Source organism: Cottoperca gobio, chromosome 19, assembly GCF_900634415.1.
Source record: "Cottoperca gobio chromosome 19, fCotGob3.1, whole genome shotgun sequence".
Taxonomy (NCBI): Eukaryota; Metazoa; Chordata; class Actinopteri; order Perciformes; family Bovichtidae; genus Cottoperca; species Cottoperca gobio.
The window spans coordinates 2430628-2452202 of NC_041373.1; positions in this window are offsets into that span (position 1 = coordinate 2430628).

A 21575-nucleotide genomic window follows, 5' to 3' on the forward strand; every position below is an offset into this window, starting at 1 on the left:
AATACAATTCCAAAGCAGGCAGCTGTTTACAGTGATAAAGCTCTGATAAACCTATTGTACTACCTACCACTGCCCAGTATCAAGCAAAACAAAAATACAGACAGAGTCAGAGACTTCTTGTTATGTAGAGATACAGCCTCTGTATATCATCAGCTTATACTTTTGCTATGCTAACTTTTTAGCAAGACCTTGCCTACCTTTACAGCCACCAAAGAGCTACATTATCATCCCATTGGAGTCCAATAGTCACTCTCCTTTTAGCTCTGTGAATGAGGGTTAATTTAATAACACCACAAACTACATCCTCTAAAATTATCATACACAACTCTAAAATAGCTTTAATAAAAACTGAACATTATAACCTTCATGGTGTAATAATTTATTTCAGGACTGTTGGATTAGATTGCATTAGTTTTAACTAGGTAGACCTAATAAACTGGCAGCTGACTGTGCATAGTACTGAGGTTGCAGATGCCACTATAATTTAGTTAAATATTGGTAAGGGAAATACATTCTGTCTCATGTCAGCGTTGACTTTTACAAACATTTGACCAATAACACAATCTTCCCTTGACCTTAACCAAGGGTTTTTATGGTCTAAACATAACCATAATTATGGTAAACATGCTCAATTGCAACGGTCAGATAATAATCTCCACTTATCTGTGCCTCTTATCAGCATCTGCATCTGGCGCTCAGTTGGACTCTATGAGAAGAGGTCTTGCATATCAGACTCTTGTCCATGTGTTATGATGCAGTAAAGGTGAGGACTCGAAATACAAAGTAACAAATACACTGAAAACACAGACCAAGCCAGGGGTAGACACGAGGTAGACACAAGGGAGAACACCACGTAACATCAATGACGATCCGACAAGGCACACTGGGGCAGACAGGGATATATACACAGACATCAAACGAGAGAACAACACAGTAAATGGTAAATGGACACAGGAGGAACAAATTAACAATAAGAAAGGGAGGGAAAACACACATACAGGAATTACAACTAGACATGACACAAGGGGGAGTGAACATTTCAAAATAAAACAGAAAACCAAAGTAAAACCAGATTGTGACATAATGTCTACATGTGTCCTTGTGTCTCACAAGGCCAGTCAAACTTGTTTTACACAAGCACTCTTCTTATTCAGCTGCAAACACACAATTCTGTTTGTAACTGTTAAGTGAATCCACTAAGGCAGTGGAGGCGGGCAGTATATCTTCCACCATACAGCAGCAGGATAATCAATAACTGCAGGGAATGCCTCTTAAAGTATACACTCATGCATACACCCCTCCTTCCTCCATACATCTATTTTAGCATTGATTCAGGTCATATTTATCAGGAAAGCTGGCACCAGACCCACTTTCCCTGTGTGGAACCTATTTCCAGAAAGACCCATTTAAGAGTAAGGAGCCCCCAGAGGGAATGGTAACACTTCTGCTGACACTGTGATACCATGCAACTTCTGGCTCCGTTATTGAGGCTACTATGCTTTGTCTTTGCACCATACGCTATTTATACATCTGTAATGAAAAAAGAGACACTATAGAAAATAGATATTCTCCCTGTTGCATGTGGAATTCTCAGATGTCAAGCTGGCCTCTTACTGGAAGTCATATGGATGGTGGCAAAGAATCAAAACTCAAAATTTTATCATCTGATTTTCTAATAAGTTGCTTAAAACATGCACTGCTTTATAAGATGTCAAGCTACAGAATTTTTTTTCTTGTTTAAAGGTATGTCCATGTTATAAAGGATAAAGGATATTAATATCAATATTAAATAAAATAAAAGACATTATGAAAAATATAATCCTATGACTAAACTGTTTAAAATATAGATGAGCCAACAATTTGTGAAATTATTTAATAAAGCTTAACTCATGACATTTCTATTTAATTATTTATTGGATATCACTTTTTTTATCATACACATTTTCATCTCAAAAAGCCCTTTTTAAAAAGGTTTTTCATATTGGCACTTTTACCAATGGAACTTTTCATAATAATTAATATTACATAATCTTTCACCATAGTGGTGTGTTGTCACCACCCTCACGCCTTTCAGTCAATGAGGAATGGGTCTGCTATCTTGTATCTGTCCACATTGACAACAATGATGAATTAATAGAAAACTTCTAAGTGGATGAGATTGTTGCAGCCTTGGTTGATAAAGCCCATTTTTTGAGAAGTAGTCTGTAACAAGATATGTTGATATCACTTTGAACATCTTGTGTTAGTGTGTTTGTTTTCAACACAAAAAGGCAACACATGCATTCCTACACACTGTATAGGCCCAACGATGACCTGTGTGTGAATTTAGGGTAGATAAGAATCCCAGCATATATTTTGCATCAACCAACGTCTGGGTTATAATTTTCACTGCAACCACATGGTACCAAATTTAGTTTTAAGTTTGTGTGGGCTAGACATTTGTAATATGTGATTGATTTATCAAAATAATTCCTAATTGAGCAATTGTACTGATGTTTTTGGAAACTAGAGACCAGCTAGCAAGCCAGCCCCTGAGGTGACAAGCCAGTCATAGCATAGATGTATAAAAAGACTGCATTTTCTTTGCTAAAGTAGAGGATTATTATTATCGTTTCATTTTCTAGCTTTAGACAGTGCTTATGTAGCCTAAGAAAGTAAAAGGAATGTGCAAAAAAATGTTTTGAATCCTGGACTCTGCTCTAAGGCCTCTAAAACACTGAAACGCCCACACATGGCTTCAGTAAAGAGAGAACTGGGAGTACTATAGTCTGCAAGCACCTTTATAGCCTCTGACTGCAATCCCCATTTGTAAATAATACCTTCAAGAAATTTTTATTTTGTTTGAAATTGTTTGATCTTGAGATGTGTCGTGGATGGGTGATGCAGCACCTGCACGAGAAGTTCACATTTTGATAAATCCTTCGACAAATCTGCATCTTGTTGCGTTTTGTGGTCTGGAAATCCAAAGAGTTCTTCTTCTCTCTACACTCGGTTTGTCTGTCAGAGACCGGGCAGCTTTGAAAGTCAATAAAGTATTTAGAGGGATGCGATGGACGGGGGGAGGGGAGACAGTGGCCAATCTTTCTTCATTCTTTATTTTATTTCACTATTTTCTTGGAGCCGTAGACATATTGCCTTGCTTGATTGCATTGTCACAACCCAGAGGGGAGTTGTTAACTCTTCGCAGAGAGAGTGAGCTTTCAGGGCCTTCGGGGGTGGGGCACAATAAGAAATGCTGAGGGAGGCAGAAAGTGTATATGTATGAGGAGAGAAAGAGAAGACAGAAAGTGTTTTGTGTTTTTATCACTATGTGTGTGTTTGGACATGTGTGTAAAGCAGTAGGCTGCTTTTAACTCAAATTGGTCACATCAGACTAATTTGAGAGATTTTAGACATGGCAAGATTTTTGCGAGGTCAGTTGTCATTTGATATTTGGTTCTGACTAATTACTAGAACAGATAAGGATTTGCTTTTGGATGGAAGTTGTACGGTTTGGCTGAGCTGAAATGAAAATATTTTAACCTGGCATATTTAATAAATGTGACCATTGGGTTATGCTAACGTTGCACTCGCCATCTCCGGAGATGGAGATGGAAAGTCATCTTTTTTTCCTTTCCATTTTATTTAGCTCTTTGTCTTTGTTGACTATCACAATGGAATCATAGTAGTCCATGGAATAAACAGCCACTGCAGCTTTTTGAGTTTCCTTAGTGGACAGTATAACTGCGGTGAAATTCAACCTCACATAGAAACAATCTGGTGTGCATAGAAAAATAGGGTGCGAAGGTCAGCTCGGAATGTTGTATTAAATTTCTTCCAGTAAGTACTGTGCTTTGTAACACTAATAATGTAATACAATAAAATAGTGGATAATCAATGTATTCAATATCTGTTTTGTGCCTACAAATACATGTAATACATGCTCCATGATTGTAACAAACATTTTTTAACTTGCCAAGTCTGTAGAGAGAAGTGGCTAAGGGTGCAATTCACATTCATGCGTTTATTCTTTACGTTGTTGTGACGGCATGATCCATCGATGAGTGTTAAGGTGCACAGGCACTCCAAAAATAGGCACAAAAAATTAAGAAAAGACTGAGAAAAACAAAATGGCTAGTACAGCCTAAGGAGAGGTTTTACCCCCTGTAAGATATAAGTGCCGACTATATTTAAATTATACTATAAAATATATATATATATTTATGGTCAGGATAACATATGGATGAAGTATTTGTCATTATCGCAGAAGATGTGTGTCGATTACATAGAATTAATTTAAATAATCTATAGGTTATCTTAAAGTTAAATATGTTATTTTTTATCATTTCTTTGCTTGCTGAAGTACTGATATATAGTAGTACTTGTGTTAAAGTTAAATTAGAGTACTGGAATCTTTAGTACTCATAGTCGCCGCATTATAATCATTTTGCTTCCATTAATTGGAAATGTGTGTGTGTGAAGGGAGGTACAGGTTCATTTTAAAAACTCCTAAAATAAAATAAATACTGTATTTTTATCTGTAATAATTGTGATTATATGTTTTATGCATAGTAATTAGCCGCTGGAGCTAGAATAGAGAAATACCAAATTGACCATCAATGAACCTGAACTGAATACCGGGACTTCCAATAACCAAACACTTGGAGTAAGTCACTTGAATAACTGTTATATTGTAAACCATTCTTTATTTTGATTCTTTGTATTACATTTTGATAATCTTAAACATATAGAAAATAAAAGCGTTGTGAAAACTTAAGAAAGCCTTTGTCCGGAGTTCTTCCTTTCACTTTTCTTCAATCGAGAGGACCGGAGACACCCAGAGAGAGGAGTCTTTTCGCGGGACCTCGCTGTGGCCCCCGCAGGTAAGCATCAGATTCCATACTACGGCTGACACACTACTGATTTTTCCAAAATATTGTACACACGCCATATAGGACACATCGAGTGAGATAACCGGTATCACCTTATAGGGACACTTAAAACCGAAACTGGCCCAGTGCCCTGAATTCTCGGGGAAAAAATCTTATATCTGGTTGGATTTTTTGTAAAGTGTTAAAGAGCTTTCTGCATTGCATTGTGGTTGAATTGATGCTGGAAAATGTTTATCTGATGGTGACTATCTGTGAACGTTTTTTGAGTTGTCTGTGATTCTCGACTTTGCATAAGAGGCCCTTTTCATAGTGGTTATCTTAGACGGAGGATTTGCCGAGGGGATTAAGTTTAAAAGCAGGTCCGGGAAAGTCGTGCGAGGTTGTGTTCTCTCCAGAGAGAGAGAGAGGCGGCCAAGCCTAGCTCCCGAGACCGATTAAAAGGTTAGCAGGAATAATATAAGAGGTCCTGTATCCCCGTCCCTCTCCCCTTTCCTCGTAGCCGGTGCCAAAATAATTCCTCCGTGGCCCATAAGTGTCTTCAGGACAGAGACGAGACCAGTGGGCGGGAGTTTGATTAGGTATTGTGTTTGTGCTTTTTTAAAAAAAGTTGTGTGAACAGCTGGAGGTTACTGAGGAGAGGCGACAACGGGGCAGACGGAGCTTGAATAATAAATTGTATTTATTGCTGGTTCTGCCACCGTCCTCCCCGTAGCCAGACTCCACTGATCAGTATTGTATATTTTCCCCTGAGTATACGCTTCAAGTCCCAGACTAAATGGAGTAATGGATGAACACGTTTTACTGCAGGCCCCGCAAATGGCAGAAATACATGTAAGCAAGACTACATATGGAGGAAACCTCAGAGGACCCCAAAACTATTGGTATCATCTAAAACATGATACCATTATAAAAATGCTGAACAAACCATTTGTAAACAAATAATTGGGGAGGGGGATGCACTCCCCACCCATGAGGGCAGGACATGTTGTGGATAAAATGCGAGCACAGCTTATTCATCGTTAATGTGTTATTGGTAACATTCTCGGGTTTATCGCCGTCTTTTGTAGAATAAACTGTCAGGAAAGAAGTCCACTGTGGGCAAGATGTAGAGTCAGAACCTTCTCGCCAACACTGTAACTTTAGTACAATTAAAAGCTATTGGAGTCTTTGTAGATTTAGATGTATGACAGGTTCAAAAAGAACTTCACTGGAGATGTAGAAAGTTTGATGCAATTTAGTTCATTCTTCAAAAAATAGAGATAAACCAGAGTATGTTACCAGTAACGCACTACCGATAAACGGGCTGTGCTCGCACTTTTATTCACAGCATGACCTTGTTACGGTATGGTGCAATAGGAGAAGGACCCAAAAGCAGGACACCGACTTGGAGCGATCGGTGGGAAGTTTATTGAAGGGCTTTGTAGGGAATGAAGATGAATGAAGGGGAATGTCCGGCTCGTGGAGGCAGAGGGTGAAATGGTAGCAGGTTAACAGGCAGGCGGGAGGACAGGCAGGCATCCTGTAGCACAAAAGAGCTATGTGAGTAGAGTCAAAAACATACAAAAGATAGTACTAGAATACACAATTCAAGGAGCCAGCGACGCAAACTACCACTGAAGCTGAGTAGACAATCTAGCAAGGAGTGGCTGAATAACTGGGGTTGAGAGACTGCCGGGTTGATGGATGTCTGGAGCAGGTGAGTTGACTGAATGACTGAAGCAATCAAGGAACTGGGAGAGTGAGGGGAGCGCCACGCCCACAACACATACACAGCCAGAGAGAGACAAATAGGAGACACAGGGGAAAGGGAAGACACTAGAAACATAAAGAATGACAGGAGGCATAGCCGTGACAATCCTGCCCTCATGGATGGGGAGTGGGGCTAAAAATGCATCCCCTTCCCCTAATTTCTTTTTTACAAACAATTTATTCAATATTTTCATAATGGTGTCACATTTTAGAAGATCCCACCCCTTCTGGTCAGACTTGGCATTTGAGGGGCCCATAGTGAAAACACGTGTTCACTCATGACTCCATTAAGTCTCGGACTTGTCCAGTTACATAAAAAAACAAACAAACATGTGTTACAATCCTGGAGCATGTATTACAGGTCTGGCTGTAGGCACACTATCTTCCTTTAACACTGATGATGTCACACGAGGTCTCTGTGTGTGCACGTGGAGCGATGTAAACAACAATGGTGTGCGAAAACTCCTGAGGCATGTAATATGGTCTGAGACCTGCAAGCAGCTCAATGTCCCTGCAACAAGTGATCTCCTTAACCGTAACATGTCCTTGGTTACACCATCTGTTGTTAATAACAGTGAGAGTCCCCCTCCTTTACGATTGCCACTGCGTTTAGCGTCCCTCTCCGCTCTCACTGTGGTGAAACCCGTTAGGTCCGCGTTAACGTCCAGAGTGTTAGCTGTTAGCCATGTTTCAGAGAGGTACAGTAAACTGCTTTCCCTGTATGTCCTGTCGTTCCTCACAAGGGCAGGCAGCTTGTCAGTCTTGTTGGTTAAACAGTTCACATTCCCCATGACTATCAATGGAACAGAGGCCTTGTACTTTCACCGCTTCGCCGTTAGCTTAGTTTTTTCCTTCGCTCCAGCTCTGCAGCCTCGGTACGTCCATCTCAGCTCTTCCGGTATGGGGTAAACAATGCCGGCTTGCCCCATTGTATGAAGTGAAAGCAGCTTCTCCCTTGAAATAACAAGTTTCCACCGCTCTGTTGCTTATAGTAAGATACAATATTCATAGGATATATAGAGTTCTACACTGTGAGTGTACTACAAAAAATTTGATTCACTAAAGCACTAAAACAACACAAAACACACAGGGCTACTGGAGAGGTTAACCAAATTGTTGTAACTCTACTTTTAAAGTTACAAAAGCATTTAAGCTTAAAGTCAAAGAAGCATACAAGATTAAATAATGGGCGTTTTACAATATATAAAAAGAAATACCCCAATATAATATAACCAAATTGTAACATTGTTGTCACCTTGATTTTTCTTGAACCATCCAACAGACACCACTCTTTAACTACAGCCGAGTTTGATACAGTAACAACACAAACTTTTTACTTCTCCTCAGGGCAAAAACTGTTACCGTTTCTTACCGAGTATTCACTTGACTGGGCCGGTGTCTGGATGGGCGTCTGAACAGGGGGGATGGGGGAGGAATGTTCGTTGGTTTCTGCCTTTTGCTTCTTCTTTTTGTTCTAAACCCAAAGATGAAATAAAGACAATGTTATAGGAGGGGCAGAGTATGACCGTCATAGTCTTTTCACCATTTACCATGCCAGATCATCCAATGTGTATAAAGTGCCAACATTGCAGATACACACACTGATATAAGCAGTGTGTTAAAGGCCTCCATGTTGTCCCCCATAAATCTGTGTGATCTACAGATCAGCTAACAAACACATGGGCATGCCATGTGATCTTATAGCTAGGCTAAGTTAGCAATAGATAGATAGATGGATAGATAGATACTTTATTTATCCCGAGGGAAATGTAGGCATCCAGTAGCTTAAAGACATATTACATTACATATCTGCCCCCCTCCCTCCAATAAAAAGTAAATCAAAATTAAAAGAAGATAAAAATGCTGTAAATTATAAATACAAAAGTACAAGTAAAAGTACAGGCTGTTATATATAAATACAAAAATACACTGCAACATTGACCACTATTTTTGGTTTGAATGTTTGAATTCCTTGAAAATGAAGTCCTTGTGTCATGTCTAGTATTACTTCCTGCCCTTGTGTTTTCTGTCTTTCTCCCCAGGTGTGTCTCGTTCCCTCATTTAGTGTCTGTGTATATATCCCTGTCTGTCTCAGTGTACTTTGTCGGATTGTGATTCATGTTACGTGTTTGTTACGTGTTTGTTGTTGTTTGGACATAACTTGCGCAGCAAGGTATGCAAACAAAAGCATCGCGGATGCTGGCCTTTTATGGTCCTGAGGTGCGCTGCGCCCAGGTGCTCCAGATCTGACGGAATACTGCCATCATCTCCACTGACACTTTAAACAGAATCAACACAGTGACTGACACAAGACAGGTTAAGCAGCCCCCCCCCCATAAAGTTGATGTCCCATTGGACCATCAACACTGTATCACCATCCCCAAGTATCCAAGTGACTCAAGTGAAAAAAACAAAAAACATGACTCTTAATTCTACACGCCCCTTGGCCTGTCACTTTACCCTCCGTATCCTCAGCAACCCCGGTACAGACAAGACACGATCAAATAACTCTTTTAGGGAGGGATCACTCCGTTGCTCTTGCAAAAGCTCACTACGTGAAACTGACAAAGGAAAATCCGACAGAGACGGAACCTCCAAATTGACGTCACCACAACTGTCAGATAACGCATCCAACTCTGACTTCGCCATTGCGCGCATAACCACACAGGTTGAAAAGACCTCCGGGAATTCACCAGAGCCCTCATCAGAAGTAGCATCCACCGGACAGAGTTTAACCACAGGTGAGGGAGGAGTGTCAGCCCACACACGGCTACCAGCCAACCCGTTGCCCAAAATAAAGTGAACCCCTTCAATGGGCAACGCCGACCGAACCACCACAGTAATCTCACCCTGCAGAAGCTCACAGTCAAGGATCATTTTATGCAAAGGAATAGGCAAAATTGTTAATCCTATCCCAGGACAGAGAATATGTTCACCGACGTCAGTTTCTGCTGATAAAGTCAATACAGAGTCCACTATGTACAAGTCATAGGCCCCTGTATCCCTCAAGATCTTTATCGGTATTTTAACCTCACTTCCTACTAGCGACACAACACCACTTCTAATAAAAGGAGCATACGCAGCCAAAACGTCAGGCTCACAAGAACAAGTGGTAAGGACCTCAGAGACATCAGTCGTACTCAGAGGCGCAACGAACGCAGCAGGCTTAACAGTGGGTCTCATACTCTTATTCCTCGACAGTAACAAAGGACATTCTGCCTTCCAGTGTCCTGTATCGTGACAATAGTTGCATAATTTACTTTCATCAAAACTTCCTCGAGTTTTGGTTTCAGACTTAAACGAACCAGACCTCCAAGACCATGTGGGATCAAATGATGCAGCGTCAGACTTACTCCCTTTCCAGCCAACGTCATCACGCATCGTGCGCTCTCGAAAAGAACCTTTATGGAGCAGCACATATTCATCTGCTGACACAGCAGCATCAGCAGCAGTGGCATCCTTCTTCTCAGTAATGTAGGTGGCCACTCGGCCAGGAAGCAAGTTTTTAAACTGCTCCAAAATCACCAACTCACATAAATCATTAAAATTAACGATTTCAAGGGTTGTTAACCAACGTCTAAAGTGAGTTGTCAGACCTCATATGCCTTAAGCACGGCAGTTTTTATTTTTACATAGCTAGAGCTATCCTCTAAACTCAACGCCGAATATGCTTCTTGTGCTTTTCCTGTAAGGACGCACTGGAGCATTAGAGCACAGTCAGCATCAGGCCAGTCCCTAGCCTTAGCAGCTCGCTCAAACAATGCAAAAAACACATCTGGATCCCTCTCATTAAAGTGCGGCAACAAACGCAAATTATTGACATCAAAAGGACGCAGACCAACTTTATGCATCTCGCTCTGATCCTCAGTGGACCACTCGCCACCTTTTTATATCAGACAACCGACGATTCTCCAGATCTATCTTTGCATGTTCCGTTTGCTGGTGAATCCTCGCTACCTCAATTTGCAACTTTCATGTTTCTTTCATGCTCCCTTTGCAATGTAAGAAGCTCCTTTTGTTGTTCAAAAGTCAACCCCTGCGTCTGGGCAGACATAGTTGTGGAAACTGGAACAGGCTCTACCTGATCCTCCATCAAAACTCAATTAATCTCAATTAGTTTTAACTTCAAAGCCACTTTAATATCTTCTTTAAGACATTTGTCCCCCACAACCACTGAATAATGCTCAGACAATTTAAGCAATTGGTCCTTTATAAATTTCTGTAACGCCTCTTCTGATGGACTAGCAATAAAGGCCTCAAGATCCAACATGTTTATTTTCCAAATCTTTACACTCAACCAGCAAAACACAACTTCTACGACAAAACAGGACCAGCCACACAGTGAAGTTTCACTATATATAACAAGAGGGCTTACCCTCAACTAGTTTGGATATTTCCACTATCTCAAATTAGCCCCACTAAGTAAACTCCCTCCTAGTCTTGCAGCTACTTGCAGTGAGTATTTACGCACTAATGACCGCTTGATCAGGGTGGCGACTAGCAAAACTACACACTGGGAAACATACACCTGTTAATCTGCTACGAGCATAAACAATAGCTGGCTCTAAGACCACAACTCTCCACAGTCAAAATAAGAATAACCTACAGTAGTTACACATCAAACAAAATCATACCGACAATCCCAACAGACCATCCAAATTATCCTGTTCAACCAAACCAAGAGTGTCCTCTTCCTAAACGCTACCGAACAACAAATGTTACCGCTACCGGCAACAGCAAAACAAAAAAAATCAGCCGGGTCCCATACTCACAGTTCACCACGTAACAACACGGAGGTGCTGGGTGGGCAGCTCCTGGCTGCAACAACTGGGCTATCAAACCTGTTGTAGAAAAGGTTGAGCTGGTTTGCTCTCACAGCGTCCCCCTCTGTTGTGTTGCTGCTCTTCTTCTTGCAGCCTGTGATGGTTTTCCTGCTGTCCCAGACCTCCCTCATGTTGTTGTCCTGCAGCTTCAGCTCTACTTTCCTTCTATATTCCTCCTTTGCCTCTCTCAGTTGAACCTTGAGCTCCCCCTGCACGCGCTTCAGCTCTTCCCGGTCTCCCTCCTTGAATGCCCTCTTTTTCCTGTTAAGGATGTCCTTGACATTGCTGGTAATCCAGGACTTATTGTTAGGGAAGCAGCGTACAGTTTTTATGGGAACCACAACTTCCATTCAGAAGTTCATGTAGTAGACTCCGGTGCTGGCCTACCGTGCTGTGAATGGATCAGCCCCTTCCTACATCCAGGCCATAGTCAAACCATACACCCCAGCATGCTCACTTTAATCTGCATGGGCCAATCGGCTTGCTACTCCCTCACTGCGAGTGGGACCCAGATTCCCCTCAAACAAAATGGTGGAACGACCTCACCATTGATGTCAGGTCAGCAGTAAGTCCTCACACCTTCCGTCGCAGACTGAAAACTCACCTGTATATACATAATAATTATTATTATTATTACATTGGTTTGGCTTATCTCCTCCTGACAGGAACTTGACCTGGAAGTAGATCCCTATGCAGTTAGCCATAATGGCTATCCAGGCCACTACGCTCTGTGTTTACTTTTAGTCAGTCTAAGAACCAAGTGTTCTGTAAAAATCATGTTTATTTAAAAAGCTTAAGGAGGGTTGTCCTGATATACGTTGTTTAACACATGTCCTTGTTTTCAAAATCTACAACATACAGTCACAATGGCCCCATTTATGTGACAGGTGAACACATACGCAATTAATGTCCATTTGCACATTGACTAGGTCATTGGTCCTTTCTGGAGTGGTTTCAATGTAAGTGATGGGGGACGAAATCCACAGCCCTAGGTTTGTGTAGGCATGTATTCTGAAGCTGAAGCTAATATGAAGCTTCAGAGTCTGACAAATCAACCATTTGGCTCACTTTGAGTTTGACCATTCTGAACAGCCTTAAGAAGTGTTCAGAAGACACTTTGTATGAAGTAGTTTGTTTTGAGCACATTCACCCTTTAAATGAAGAATATGGTCATAGTGTGAGAGTTTGAATGTGTGTGTGCATGTTATGTGCATTTGAGTGTTTGTATGTGTGTTTGGAGGGCATTGGCATTGAAACTGTCAACATCTGCCATTTATCAAATAACAAGGGACTCAATATAAGTTTTCTCCCTCGGCAGAGTTGGAAGATGAATTGTTTGCAGCCAGCCTAGCTGAGAGGGACTGAATGATAAACACTGCCTCAAGTCACACATGCACACACACACGCATACGCAGACACACACATAAACACACACAAATTCATGCTCCTACCTGGGCTGGGACAATGTGGCTGCTCTCTGGTAATGGATGGTGGTGATGGCAGCAGTAGTGCAACTGCAATGCATAAGGCCAAACAAACACGCCTTGCATGCACACACACACCAAGGTGTCTGGTCATGCAGTGCTAATGCGGTCCTGCAGGATGCTGTAATCAGTGTTAGGGCTGTGGAGCGTGTCAAAACACTGAGGAGTGAAATCTCAATTGCAGGATGATACCTGATGGTGCAGAGAGGGGTGAGAAAGAGAGAATGAGAGAGAGGTGGTTCTGTGACAACAAAAAAGACCGTGGTAGAAGCAGAGTGTGAGATTCAAATGTTACAGCTGGGTGAAGGATCAGCCCTGATTGAACGGCAGCAAATCTTTCTTGCTGCACTCCTGGGACGTTGCGGCAGCAGCAAATCAAACAGGAAGGTCTTTTTCTCTCTGCGGATTTAAAAGAGAGGATAAAACAACATGGCTATTGGATAACAATAAATATCTATTCTTTACTGTCTCTGTCTGTTCCCCCTGATCCGGGTCAATAACAGCATTTAGTATCAGTGACCTGGGTCCATTATCGTGCTCAGGCCACCGTGTGCTGCCCTGAGATGTAAAGCATTACTGTCTACTTCTGTTTCATCTCGCACCACACACTCCTGTGGGACAGTGGGCAGCAGATGAGTCCTTCCTGTGGCCACAGTCTGTTCTGTTTCATCTAGGGATAGCCTAATATGTCACTTTGCTGATATTGACCTTTTATTGTGGACTCTTTAAAGTGGATATTAGTGAGTTTTTGTTGTCTGCCTCTATTATGATGCAGTGTGATTGATCAGATATTTATAGTGGAATGATCAGTGTTTTAATATGAAACCTAAAATTGCTTCTACTGCCAGAAACACAGCAATGTGCATGCATGTTTTTAATATTATCCTGCATTTCAGTCATTTTTGCTGTCTAATAATGTTTCAAAGGCTTCAGAAGAAACACAAGAACCTGTAATGTCAAAAACTCAGTTGAACGACAGTTAAAAGGTCTATACAACCAAATTCCAACACATATTTTCTCTCAATGCCATTATCACTGCATGCAGATCATTTTGGTGTTATTTATTCAGGTTTTACGTTTACTGCCTTCATCCCAATACAATGAAGGTGAATAGAAATGTGTTTGTGGTGCTCACAGCATAAAAAAAAAGTAGATTTAAGAAGACTGAAGCCTCGGTTATACTCCTAAGCAGACACATACACGCCCAGCTGTGGTCACCATGAACGCGCACTAATGCTGTTTATAGTACTTTCTGGAGTCCACTTGAAGGACGCATTCCACACATGCGCAGTGACCAGAAATACATTTAAGCAAGACTGCATATGGGGAAAACCTCAGAGAACCCCAAAGGTAAAACATGATACCATTATAAAAATGCTGAACAAACTGTTTGTAAAAAATAATTAGGGCAGGACTTGTTGTGGATAAAATGCGAGCACTGACTCTAAGAAATTCAAACAACATTTTGTAGCCATTGTATTGAGGTGGCATTAGTATTATCAGATATCTGAAAGCTGGGCCAAAAAGGCTAGAGACCACTGACCCTTTAAGTGTGGTTTTCCTTATGATCCTGTGTGAGCGCCACTGTTCAGGGTATGTGTGCATGTGCCAACAAAACCTCAGAGATAATTTAATTTATATTTTGCAGCAGCAGATGCCTGCAGAGCGCAGTGCAAGCGTGCTCCTCCATCTTACTACTCGACCTGTTTTTTCTGGTCCGCAGCTCCGTCATCAGCTGCACCTGCTCCAGCCTCTCATCACATAGGACATCATGGTATACAGTATACAGTATATGGTATAATAATGATATTTCTGGACTCTTGAACTATACACCATTTGCATGCCGTATTTTCCCATAATGAAATGCTCGTTTAACAGTGTTTAGACAATTGTTTAACATTAACCCAGGTAAGAATACAATATACTACAATATTCTTAAAGCATAAAAGACTCACAATATTATATTTGTTATTACAAAAGTGTTGCCTGTACTACTTTAAAAAATGTGTTTGCATACTGTGGCAGTGGGGTGTGGTTAGGGCGCCGGCTGCCTGGGAGAGACAGGAGTGTCCCAGCTGGAGGCCAGACAGCTGAACGGAATCAGGTAATCAGTCACATAATAAATGCATGGTGATGGCCTGGTTCTGTTCTCTTGCAGTAGGCTGGGTTCGAGACTAGACGGAGACGCTGCTGCAGCCACGACGCAGAGCAGCCTGGAGAGCAGCGGACAGCAGCGGACAGCAGAGCGACCGACAGGAGAGCGACCTGTGTCAGCTGTGCCTGTGTATAAACCATACCTGTGTGAGAATAAAGCGTGTGTGTGACACTACACCTCCTCTCTGTCATAATTATCCCTGACTGTGGACAAGAGGGTCCACAACTGGCGCCTGAACAGGGACATGACAGAGGAGGTAGCTGCGCAGAGCCCGCTAGGGCTGATCCTCCAGCGTCTGGCGGCCATGCACGAGGGCACCGCGGCCCTCCAGCAACAGCAGAGCCAGACGCTCGTAGACCTGGCGACGTACCAGAAGACGGACCGAGACCTCCTGCAGGGAATGCTCCGGTCATCGGCTGCCCCGGAGGTTGAGTCGGGAGGCGGGCCAGCCCAGCTCCCGCGGGTCGCAGCGCAGAAGATGACAGCGGAGGACGACCCCGAGGCATTCCTGGACATCTTTGTGGGCACGGCAGAGGCGTGCGGGTGGCCGCAGGTGGAGTGGGGGATACGTCTGCTCCCCCTGCTGTCCGGGGAAGCCCAGCGGGCCGCCCATACCCTGCCTGCGACCTCCAGATACGACTACAACCAGCTCCGGAGGGCAATCCTGGACCGGTTGGGCAGCACACCAGAGGGACATCGCCGCCGGCTCCGGAGCCTGCCCTTCGAGGACGCTGGCCGACCCTTCGCCCAGCAGCTCCTCGACTCGGCTAGGCGCTGGCTCCAGCCGGGAGTCAACTCCGTGGAGGACATCGTCGGGCAGGTGGCCCTTGAGCAGTTCATCGCCGGACTCCCTCTCTCCTCTGCGAACTGGGTCCAGTGCCACCGTCCGGCCAGCCTTGAAGCCGCCGTCAGACTCGCGGAGGACCACCTCTCCCTGCCCCGGCAGAGCCTGGGGGCCGAAGCCCGGGCCATCTCTCCTCCACAGCTCCGGCCCGTTCCAGCCCCGAGGAGGTTCCGGCCTGCCGTGGGGGCCGCTGGCCCTGGCACTACGCCATCCTCCGGGGGTCCTGCCTACACCCCCAGGGTGTCGCTCTGGGGGTCGCTCCCTAACCCCCAGTTTCCTTTGTTTTCCCCTCCACAGGACCCAGCCTACGCGTCTGGTCGCCCGGCACCGCAGAAGACTCCTCAAATGTCAGGGCTGGGGTGCTGGCGGTGCGGCAAGCTCGGCCACACCCGGCGGGACTGTCCAGTCATGGAGGTGGGGCAGCTGGTCCGGATTGTGGCACCGCCAGACTCCTCCCCCGGTCCGGAAGGGATGTACTGTGTACCGGTATGTATACAGGGGGGTATTCACCAGGCTCTGTGGGACTCGGGATGTACGCAGACCATGGTCCACCAGCGCTTGGTTCGGCCCGGGGCGTTGCTGGAGGCGTCGTGGGTGAAGGTGAGGTGTGTGCATGGGGATATTCACGAGTACCCGGTGGTGACCCTGGTACCCTCACGCACCCCCTGATACTGGGAACGAATTGGCCGGGGTTTGACAAGATAGCGGGGAAGACTGGGGGGGTGCGTTCACGGGCGGTAGGGAAATGTGAGTTGTGTGTGGTGTTCAATGGGCAGACGGAGGTGGCGAACGCCGGGGAGGGGAGTGCAGGGCCGGAGGAGGCTTGTGATGAGCTTCCACCGTTACGTCCGGTGGAGGACTTTCCCCTCGAGCAGTCTCGAGATGAGACCCTCCGTCACGCGTTCGAGCAAGTAGTGTGTGTGGATGGTTCCCCACTACACCCGAACGTCGCACTGACACACCCCCACTTCTCGGTGATTAGGGACAGACTGTACCGTGTGAGCCGTGACACACAGACAGGAGAGTTAAATACCCAGTTGTTGGTTCCGAAAAGCCGCCGGGAAACTGTTTTCCAGGCGGCTCATCATAACCCCATGTCCGGTCATCTAGGGTACGACAAGTCACTCAACCGGATCATGGCCCGATTCTATTGGCCTGGCATTCGCGCGGACGTGAAGCGGTGGTGTGCGTCCTGCCGTGAATGTCAGCTGGTTAACCCGCCGGCCACTCCAAGAGCGCCGTTGCGCCCACTGCCATTAATTGAGGCGCCGTTCGACAGAATTGGTATGGACCTCATCGGGCCATTAGACCGGAGCGCACGGGGATATCGCTTTGTGTTAGTCCTAGTGGATTACGCAACGCGATATCCGGAAGCAGTGCCGCTGCGTAACATCTCGGCAAAGAGTGTGGCGCAGGCACTGTTCCAGGTCATCTCCCGAGTTGGGATCCCGAAAGAGATCTTGACTGACCAGGGCACGTCCTTTATGTCACGCACTTTACACGAGCTTTACGGGCTACTCGGCGTCCGCTCCATTAGGACTAGTGTGTACCACCCGCAGACAGACAGGCTGGTGGAGCGGTTTAACAAAACGCTGAAAAATATGGTTCGTAAGTTCGTTCACGAAGATAGTCGCAATTGGTATAAGTGGTTAGACCCTCTGTTGTTCGCAGTGCGGGAGGTTCCCCAGGCCTCCACAGGATTTTCTCCCTTTGAGCTGTTGTTTGGCAGGAAGCCACGGGGTGTTTTGGACCTGGTTAAAGAAAACTGGGAGGAGGGTCCTAGCACAAGTAAGAATGAAGTTCAGTACGTCCTGGACCTGAGAGCGAAACTCCATTCACTGGGACAGTTATCACGTGAGAATTTACTCCAGGCCCAGGAACGTCAGCAGCGGCTGTATAACAGAGGGTCGAGACTCAGGCAATTTTCACCAGGAGATAAAGTACTTGTATTGCTCCCTACCTCTAGCTCCAAATTACTCGCCAAGTGGCAAGGGCCCTTTGTGGTCACCCGGCGGGTGGGGGACGTCGATTACGAGGTGGTGCGGCCGGACAGGGGGGGAGCGACAAAAATTTACCACCTCAATCTCTTAAAAGAGTGGAGAGAGATGGCTTCTGTCTCTCTGGCTACTACGGTGATGGAGAAAGATGAGCTGGGGCCGGAGGTATTAAAAACGGTAAAATCAGCCCCGTTTTTTTGTGACAACCAGCTTTCGCCGGGTCAGAGAGCGGACGTTGCCACATTGCAAGGGCTTTTTGCCGATGTGTTCTCCCCCCTGCCCGGGCTCACCACCCTCGCACACCACCACATAGAGACTCCCCCGGGCGTGACGGTACGGTCACGGCCCTATCGGCTGCCTGAACACAAGAGGAAAATTGTTCAGGCGGAGCTTCAGGCCATGCTGGAGATGGGAGTAATAGAAGAGTCCAGCAGTGCTTGGTGTTGTCCCGTTGTGCTGGTCCACAAGTCCGACGGGTCAATTCGGTTCTGTGTGGACTATCGCAGGGTTAATGAGGTGTCCAAATTCGACGCGTACCCAATGCCCCGGGTCGACGAACTCCTGGACCGGTTGGGCACGGCTCGCTTTTATACGACACTGGATTTGACCAAGGGTTACTGGCAGATTCCCCTGTCTCCAGAGTCCAGGGAAAAAACGGCCTTCTCCACTCCGTATGGCTTATACCAATTTGTGACTCTTCCGTTCGGGTTGTTTGGGGCCCCCGCCACCTTTCAGCGGCTCATGGACCGGGTTCTGCGTCCTCACTCGGCGTATGCTGCTGCCTACTTAGATGACGTGATTATACACAGCGAGACGTGGGAGCAGCATATGCAGCAGGTGGGGGCAGTGCTCGGGTCCCTGAAGAGCGCGGGGCTCACAGCCAACCTGAAGAAGTGTGCGGTTGGGCGGAGGGAGGTACGGTATCTGGGGTACCACTTGGGTGGCGGGCAGGTGCGGCCTCAGCTGGAAAAGACTGCCGCCATTTCCGCCTGCTCGGCGCCTAAGACGAAAAAAGAGGTCAGGAGGTTTATGGGGCTGGCCGGCTACTATCGTCGGTTCACGGAGCTGACCTGCCCCTTGACCAACCTGAACCGAAAGGGTGCTTCAGATCCGGTCCAGTGGACGGAGCCGTGCCAGCGTTTGAGAGGGTAAAGAAAGCCCTCTGTGGGGAGCCACTACTGTTCTCTCCTAACTTTGCTCTCCCTTTTGTTTTGCAGACCGACGCCTCGAACAGCGGGGTGGGAGCCGTTCTGTCCCAGGAGGTGGAGGGGGTCGACCGCCCCGTACTGTACATTAGCCGGAAGCTGGCTCAGCGGGAGGTGAACTACAGTACGGTGGAGAAAGAATGCCTCGCCATACGGTGGGCGGTCGACGCCCTGCGTTATTACCTCCTGGGGCACTCTTTCACTCTCTGGTCGGACCATGCCCCGCTCCAGTGGCTCCACCGCATGAAGGATGCCAACGCCCGGATCACCCGTTGGTATCTGGCGTTGCAACTGTTCAACTTCAAGGTGATCCACAGGCTGGGTAACCGGATGGTTGTGGCTGATTTCCTCTCTCGCTCGGCGGAGGGGGGGGGGGGAGTTAGCTTGCGGCCGGCGGGCTCCCGGCCTGAGTTGGGCGGTGGGGGTGTGTGGCAGTGGGGTGTGGTTAGGGTGCCGGCTGCCTGGGAGAGACAGGAGTGTCCCAGCTGGAGGCCAGACAGCTGAACGGAATCAGGTAATCAGTCACATAATAAATGCATGGTGATGGCCTGGTTCTGTTCTCTTGCAGTAGGCTGGGTTCGAGACTAGACGGAGACGCTTCTGCAGCCACGACGCAGAGCAGCCTGGAGAGCAGCGGACAGCAGCGGACAGCAGAGCGACCGACAGGAGAGCGACCTGTGTCAGCTGTGCCTGTGTATAAACCATACCTGTGTGAGAATAAAGCATGTGTGTGACACTACACCTCCTCTCTGTCATAATTATCCCTGACTGTGGACAAGAGGGTCCACACATACCTAATGTCGTATAGATACTAGAGACAAAGCTTATAATTACTCAAATCTTGTTTTCATTCAAACCCTCTAAATATGTAAAACAAATTATATTTAGCATTTTTGATTTAATGAATGTGTACTTCCCTTCATTAATCATACAGGACTGTCTCAGAAAATTAGAATATTGTGAAAGTTCTTTATTTTCTGTAATGCAATTAAAAAAACAAAAATGTCATGCATTCTGGATTCATTACAAATCAACTGAAATATTGCAAGCCTTTTATTATTTTAATATTGCTGATTATGGCTTACAGCTTAAGAAAACTCAAAAATCCTATCTCAAAAAATTAGAATAGTTCCTCAGACCAAGTAAAAAAAAAGATTTATAACAGCAAAACAAAATCAAACATTTGAAAATGTCCATTAATGCACTCAGTACTTGGTTGGGAATCCTTTTGCACGGATTACTGCATCAATGCGGCGTGGCATGGAGGCAATCAGCCTGTGGCATTGCTGAGGTGTTATGGATGCCCAGGATGCTTCAATAGCGGCCTTTAGTTCATTAGCATTGTTGGGTCTGGTGTCTTTCAGCTTCTTCTTCACAATACCCCACATATTCTCTATGGGGTTCAGGTCAGGGGAATTGGCAGGCCAATCGAGGACAGTAATGCCATGGTCAGTACACCAGTTACTGGTGGTTTTGACACTGTGGGCAGGTGCCAGATCATACTGGAAAATGAATTCCTCATCTCCATAGAGCTTTTCAGCAGACGGAAGCATGTAGTGCTCTAAAATCTCTTGGTACACAGCTGCATTTACTCTGGGCTTGATGAAACACAGTGGACCAACACCAGCAGCTGACATGGCTCCCCAAACCATCGCTGACTGTGGGAACTTCACACTGGATTTCAAGCAACTTGGATTTTGCTCCTCTCCAGCCTTTCTCCAGACTCTGGCGCCTTGACTTCCAAATGAAATACAAAACTTGCTTTCGTCTGAAAAGAGGACTTTGGACCACTCTGCAACTGTCCAGTGCTTCTTTTCCATAGCCCAAGTCAGACGCTTCTTCCGTTGTCTTGAGTTCAGAAGTGGCTTGACCATGGGAATACGGCTATTGTAGCCCATTTCCCGGACACGTCTGTGAACAGTGGCTTTTGATACCTGGACTCCAGCTTCAGTCCACTGTCTTTGAAGCTCCCCCAAATTCTGGAAGCGACTCTTCTTCACAATGCTGTTAAGGCTGCGGTCATCTCTCTTGGTTGTGCAGCGTTTCCTGCCACATTTCCCCCTTCCAACAGACTTTTTGTGGATGTGCTTTGAAACTGCACTCTGTGAACAGCTTGCTCTTTGAGAAATTTCTTTTTGTGTCTTACCCTCCTGATGGAGGGTGTCAATGATGGTCCTCTGGACAGCAGTCAGATCAGCAGTCTTCCCCATACTTGTGATTTAGTTTACTGAACCAAGCTGAGTGTTTTTCAAGGCTCAGGAAACCCTTGCAGGTGTTTCGAGTTAATTAGACGATTCAAGTGATTCGTTGAACACCCTACTAGTATACTTTTTCATGATATTCTAATATTTAGAGATAGGATATTTGAGTTTTCTTAAGCTGTAAGCCATAATCAGCAATATTAAAATAATAAAAGGCTTGCAATATTTCAGTTGATTTGTAATGAA